Raw genomic sequence first — 6,758 nt, 5'->3', positions numbered from 1 at the left:
CAAAGGCAGGTCTGCCCTCTGACAGCTCTCAAGCTTCATGAGTGCCTTTTCATTTTGTTTTATTTTGAAGTAGAATAAGGTTTTGCATGTTTGTCTGTGGTGTCCACAATAGTCTAGGCGCTTTTGCATTTCAGGAGTTAGAACAAGCTATGAGCAAAGGAGCCAGAGAACCAGGCTGTGCCACAGAACAGGGAAACTGTTACAATGAAATGCTGTTTTACTACCCACTCTCAGCTTTCATGAAGCTCAATCCCTGGAAAGCATTCCTATAAATGGTCCTCATTTTCCTTACACTTGAGACCGGCTCCCATCTGGGAAAACCGAGTCTACAGAGATCACAGCACCAGCCTAGAATTACCTGGCAGCCCACAGCAAAGCAGAGCCCAGAATATGCTCCAGAATATGTGGTAGATGTGGTGATCAATGACTGATCCTGTCTCTCACTGAAGAGTGAGACGCTGGAGAGCCAACAATGTCGGGGACCTGGTTCTGGAACAGGGAAGGGAGAGGGGAGAGGGGAGGAAGGGAGCAAGGTGACTGTCCCACAGAAGCAGAACCCTACACCTTCGTAAGGTGGCCTTGGAGGTGAGCCCTGAAGCATTGCCCAACCACTTGAGAACACTTTCTGAGACAACTGGAAAGAACCTACCCCTTTTGCTCATTATGGAGGCTCTCTTTGAGTTCCTGGAAGTCTCTCAACTGTCTGTTCTGACGGTTTAGCTGTTCCCACAAGGTCATATGGCACCCTCACTACTCTCAGTACCATGGTTTCAGTATAGATCTGTATAGCTCTTTAGATAGTGGATTCTTGCCCTGTCTCATTCTGACCATGAGGAATGGTTGGAAGCCAGGGTCCTCAGGGGCTGGTATGGAGGCAATATTATTTCAGTGTATTTACTAACGAGTTGGAATAGTGAGAGAAAAGGGATAAAGGGTAGAAGTTGCTGACTGCACAGAATTATTAAAGCTAAATGCTCAGAGAAGAAAAAAAATGCAAGATTTTCTGTGATTTTCTTTTTCTTTGCAAGACTGTCTTGTCTTATCAAGGTGAAAAATATTAAGGCAATCAATGGTGCAGAGACCATACTTTGTCTCCTCGTTCATTTCTGATGGTATAGAACTTAGTAGGAAGAGTTGAGGATGTGAACTGAAGGATTATGATGGCTAATTCACAGGTGAGGTCTCTCTGGAATGCACACTGCTCTGAAATCAAGTTTGGGGACAGTGGCTCCCTGGCTGGCATTCTTCCAGAGGGAAGGGATCAAGAATTAATGTGACCTTCAGTTCTCAGATATTTCTATCCCCCGACAGATGTCCCAGAGCCTTTGGCTTCCTTCTCTGAGGGTCTGATACTCTGCATTGGAATTCCAGTCTTGCAAATGATTAGCTCCAGGGGCTGTGGTACTCTGCAGACTTTTCTTTGCCTCAGTTTCTTAATTTTTGTAATATAATCTTTTATTTTGTGTGAATGTACAAGGCCAGGAGGAGGCATTCATTCCACAGCATTCGTGTTAATGTCTGAGAATTTTTAAGAGTCATTTCTCTCCTTCTACCATGCAAAGTCCTGGGGATTGAGCTCAGGTTTGGGCTTGGCACGAGTGCTTTGATTCATTCACTCACTGAGCCATCTCATCTTCTGGACCATTTGCCTCAACTTCTTATCATTTCAACAGACATAGCTCCTTCCGTTAGAGCTGAGGCCCAGCATTAACCACGGCAAATGGGCCTGCCAGCTGGATGCCACTGCTGCCCTGTTACCTGCATGCAGCTGCATGGTGGGCTGGGTTCAGCACTTCTAATTGTGTCCCGCACGATGGGCACCACGTTGTGCAGACCCAGGGCTGCTAATGGAATGGCAGTGTATGGGTGAATCTCTAGCATTCTCCGTGGTCAGACACATGCTGCCAGATACTGAGCCACCAGGAACGACTCGGGTCCCTTTCTTCCGGGGAGTGTTGCTTTTTTGGCATCTCTGAAGAACCGAACTCTGGTATCAGGGGTGGGACACAAGGTTGTAATCCTAGCACTTTGGATGTGGAAACAAGAGGATCGGGAGCTCTAGGTTGTTCTCCGCTACATAGTGAGTTCAAGGCCAGCCTGGGTTATATGAGACCCTGTTTCAAAACTATAACTTACCTGTCTTGGAAAAAAAAAAAAACTTGGCTCAGTTGATAAAGTGCTTGGTGTGTAAACATAAGGACCTGAGTTTGAATCCCTAGCACCCACATAAAGATCAAACAAACACCAGGCATGGTGGTGTGTGCCTATAATGTCAGTACTGGGTGGGGTGTGGATACAGACAGATCTCACAGGCTTGCTGGCCACCCAATCCACACAAAATATGGAGCTTCAGATTTGGTAAAAGACCTTGTCTTAAAAAAAAAAAAAAGAAAAAAAAAACAGGTGGAGAGCAATTGAGGAATATACCTGATATTGACCTCTGGTCTTCATATGTATATGTACACATGTGCATACACCCACATATAAAAGTGCATGCATTCAAACATGTACACACATGTAAACCACACACACCAAGAACCTCTGCAAAAACCCTAAAGAGAAATGCACCCTGGCTGAATCTTGAATCAAACTACATACCTCAGTTCTCATCTTTACTGTCATCCCTAATATTCTTGGGCTTAAGGAGACAAGCAGATGAAGTGAGGTGGGTGGGGCTCAGAAGTGATCCCAGCACTCACTCTGCCTCTATGCAGATCTCAGGGAGGTACCATGTGTGGCTACAGCAGTGAAACTTAGACAGTGTCCTGGAAAACAGGCTGGACACATCCTAGCTCTTCCCTTCATCATAACAGGACATCCTTATAGGGGTGGATCAATGACAGATCCCCAGAGAAGGCAGATAGACTGATGAACACGTAGACAACAAATGGATGTTAGTTAGATGATAAGTAAGTGGATAGATGAGAGATTTTCATTACCCCCTATCCTCTGTGTGTGAGAGAGTGAGAACGAAAGAAGAAAAGAAAGGAAGGAAGGAAGAAAGGAAGAAAGGAAGGAAGGAAGGAAAGAAGGAAGGAAAGAAGGAAGGAAGGAAGGAAAGAAGGAAGGAAAGAAGGAAGGAAGGAAGGAAAGAAGGAAGGAAAGAAGGAAGAAAGGAAGGAAGGAAGGAAAGAAGGAAGGAAAGAAGGAAGAAAGAAAGGAAGGAAGGAAGGAAGGAAGGAGGGAGGGAAGGAAGGAAGGAAGGAAGGAAGGAAGGAAGGAAGGAAGGAAGGAAGGAAGGAAGGAAGGAAGGAAGGAAGAACTGTTGGGTGGGGTATCCTTCCATGTTTGTTACTCAGTTCCAGAGCTGGGTAAAGAGACGGTGGGTACCAGGGCAGCTCTTCCCTAGGAGACAGCCCCATTGTCGTCCACTTCACCTGCCTGTGGAGGAGGAAGGACTCGTCTCCTCTACCATTCCGTCTCAGACCCCATGCAGAGAGCTGGTATCGTCCAGCACCATCTCTGGAAAGCAGCCTCGCACTGTGCGTGTAGTGCATCAGACACTGGGTCTGTAGCTCTGACTTGACATCACACTCTTGAAAAGAGTCTGTCACAGAAAGGCAGGGGCAGCCAGGAGAGCTCTCCTGTCCTGGGATTCTCTACAAGCCCAGGGATGCTGGAGGGCGAGGTGGGCATATGACATAATCTGAGTACCCCAGCACGGCACCTTCCGTGCTTGGGCAAGGGTGGGCCAACAGAAAATAAATTAAGAGTGAGATAAAGTGGAGCCAGAGTAGATGTCCTTTCTTGTAATCTACCTGTTAGGAGCCTCAACTTCCTTCTCAAATCAACCTCATTTCCGGCCAGTGTGTAACCTTCACACAGGGTCACAGTTCACACCTATTAGGATAATTGAAGGACTTTTCAATTTGTTTATATAATCCAGCTTCTTGTTACCCATGACACAAAAGGTAAAGAGGTCAAGAGGGAAAAAAGCAGAGGAGGAAAGGATCACAGAGTCCCAGTTCTCAATCCAGAGCAGGAGCCTGTGCAGTCTGTATGAAAGAGTGCCTAGGGTGACTTCAGACACAAAGAGCACAGAGACATAATAGCCCATAAACCACTTGATCTGCCCAGGCGCATAACAGGAGAATAAATGGAACTCAGGATATAGATATTCAATATACAGCGGGCAGAAGCTGAGAAGGGCACAGTGGCTCAGACCTTCCACACATTCTAGATTTGGAGCCATTATGCAGGGTGGCTCTCTTTTGAAATTATTTTCCTTAAAATATAGTACATATTTAGTTCTGTTTTCAGACTTCTGCAACATCATTTTAATCACAGAACAGTATTCCATTTACATGGATATTTTATTATTTCTATCACTAGTCTTTGATTGTCAATGGTTAATTTTGTATACTATATAGTTTTCTGTACATTTGAAATTAAAATCTTGACAGTGAATGAGTATGGATCCCCAGGACACATCTTCACACTCTACCTTCATTGCATCTATAAAAACCCTTTCACGGAACAAGGTTGCATCGATGGATGCAGTGTTCAGGTAGCTTTGCCCTTGGAGGTGCAAGCCAGCCCAGAAGAGCTAGTCTGTCACCTTCTTTCTAGATCAAAACATGTAGCAGAGCTTTGTTGAGGCTCCCATGGGGGAAGGATTTTAGGACAACCTTGTTGGTTGAAGCTGTGGGGACAGATGTTTGGGGTGGGAGGTCACTGAGCTGGAACAGGAGGTGGAAGTATGTTTTTAGTTTTTGCTAGTTTATTTGCTTATTTATTTATTTATTTGTTCACTTTACATCCTGAACACAGCGCCCTCCCTCCTCTCCTCCTGGTCCCACCCTCTCACCCTCTTGCCCCTTTCCCTCTCCCCTTCTTCTCAGAAAAGGGGAGAAACCCCCCAGTGCCCCCCACCCCAGCAATCAAGTCACATCAAGACTGAGCACATCTCTTCCACTGAAGACAGGCAAGGCAGCCCCACGAGTAGAAAGTGATCCAAAAGCAGGCAATAAAGTCTAAATCCCCCATTCCACTTTCTAGGGGACCCGCGTAAAAACCAAGCTACCCATTGGTTACATATGGGTAGGGGCCTAGGTCCAGACCATGCATGCTCTTTGCTGCTTCAGTCTCTGTAAGCCCTCATAGGCCTAAGTTAGTTGACTCTTGGTCTTGTGGATTTCTTGTCTCCTCCAGGTCCTTCTATCCTTTCCCCCAACATTGCCATAAGACTCCCCGAGCTCCGCCCAATGTTTGGCTGTGAATATCAGCATCTGTTTCCATCCGCTGCTGGGTGGAGCCTCTCAGAAGACAGTTATGCCAGGCTCCTGTCTGCAAGCATTGGACAGGGGTTGGGTCTCAAGTTGAGGCAGTCATTGGTTGGCCTTTCCCTCAATCTCTGCTCTATCTTTATCCCTGCACTTTTTGGTTGAAGGTTTTGAGGGTGGGTTGGTGTTCCTCTCCCTCCACTAGGAGTCTTGTCCAGTTAGAAGGTGGTCACTTCAGTCTCCATGTTCCCTGCTGCTAGGAGTCTCAGCTAGAGTCATTCCCATATCCTCCCAGGAGCCTACCCTGTAGAAGGTCTCTAGTTTGTCTCAGAGATGCCTCTATTGGTTTCCCTTCTGTCTTTCAGCCCTCTCACCTCCAGCCACTACCCTTTCCATATCTGATCTCCACCCTCTTTTCCCTCACCACACTATCTCCTACCCAGTTCCCTCTCTTTGTTTACTTCCGATGTCTAAGTCTATCTGAGGTGGAGGTATGATTAAGAAACAGAAGTGGCCTAGGTCTTCGAAGGCACAAACAAGGATATTCTGGGTCATTTTCCAGAAATGCAGTGTGAGGGGAACGTGCCCCCAAATGCCACCGGGGATTTGGCTGCCTTGCTGAGCGGGGGGCAGGGATGGCAGAGACCCTGGAGGCTAGTGGCGGGGGGGGGGGGACAGGTCTGTCTGGGGAGTGCACCTGTGCAGCCCCAGCAGTTCAATAAGCAAGAGGTGTCACAGGCAGAGATCAGTGCTGTTTGTGGCCCTGTCCTCTTCCAGCGGTGGGCAGACTTACCCATGGTACCCAGTGCTCGCTGAGGTGTATGCTCAATATTGATGAGCAAGCTCCTGCTGACTTTGTGGTAATGCACAAAGCTCACAGGCTGCTGCACTGTGTGCAGGAAAGACTTAGGCTCACACACAGCAGAAGCTGAGCTAATGTTCTTTATTAAAAATGAAGCTGGATATAAAATGCAATATGACAAGATCCAACACACTAGATACACACTGTTTATATGTCTGTTATCACACTCTAGGTGGAAAGATGCTAGTAGAATGTTGTTGGGCCAGTGAGATGGCTAGGTACTTAAGGGTGTCAGCACCAAGCCTGACACCCTGAGTTCAATTCTCTGGACCATCACGATCAAAGAAGAAAACCAACCCTTGCAAGCTGTTTGATAACCTCTATACATCTCTCTGTCTCTCTCTCTCCATCTCTCTCTGTCTCTTTCTCTCTCTCACACACATATGCACATACACACACAGTAAAAATATAATTAAAAAATCTAAAAAACAGGAAAACATTGCTGTAGAGAAAAGGTCATCAGATGTTAGCACTGTTTTTCCCTGTGTGTGTTGACTCTGTGCTTTTCTGTGTTTTCAAGATACCTATACTGGTGCATGTAAAACAGCAATAAGACAGCCTGGCCTGCACAGGGTTCATCCTGTTTCCCTCTGTGTTTTAGAGCATCACATATCACTACTTAACCCCAAAACTTTTGCTCTCTCTCCACAATACTGGATCTCTGCATCAGAGTG

This window comes from Meriones unguiculatus, chromosome 1, assembly GCF_030254825.1.
Source record: "Meriones unguiculatus strain TT.TT164.6M chromosome 1, Bangor_MerUng_6.1, whole genome shotgun sequence".
NCBI classification, from domain to species: Eukaryota; Metazoa; Chordata; class Mammalia; order Rodentia; family Muridae; genus Meriones; species Meriones unguiculatus.
This window is presented reverse-complemented; position numbering follows the sequence as displayed.